Raw genomic sequence first — 374 nt, forward strand, 5'->3', positions numbered from 1 at the left:
ATCAAAAGCCTGGTGGATTATTACAGGAGATAGAGATCCCGACTTGGAAATGGGAGATGATTAATATGGACTTCATTACAGGCTTACCTCTCACTCAACGGAAGTATGACTCTATATGGGTTATTGTAGATAGGCTAACGAAATCGACCCATTTCCTTCCAGTCAGGACTACTTATTCGGCTGAAGATTATGCAAGGTTATATGTCAGGGAGATAGTGAGACTTCATGGGGTTCCCACGTCCATTATATCAGACAGAGGAGCTCAATTTACAGCCAACTTTTGGAGATCGTTTCTGAAGGGATTGGGGACACAGGTGAACCTTAGCACAGCATTTCACCCTCAGACTGATGGGTAGGCTGAGCGTACTATTCAG

This window comes from Solanum pennellii, chromosome 10, assembly GCF_001406875.1.
Source record: "Solanum pennellii chromosome 10, SPENNV200".
NCBI lineage: Eukaryota > Viridiplantae > Streptophyta > Magnoliopsida > Solanales > Solanaceae > Solanum > Solanum pennellii.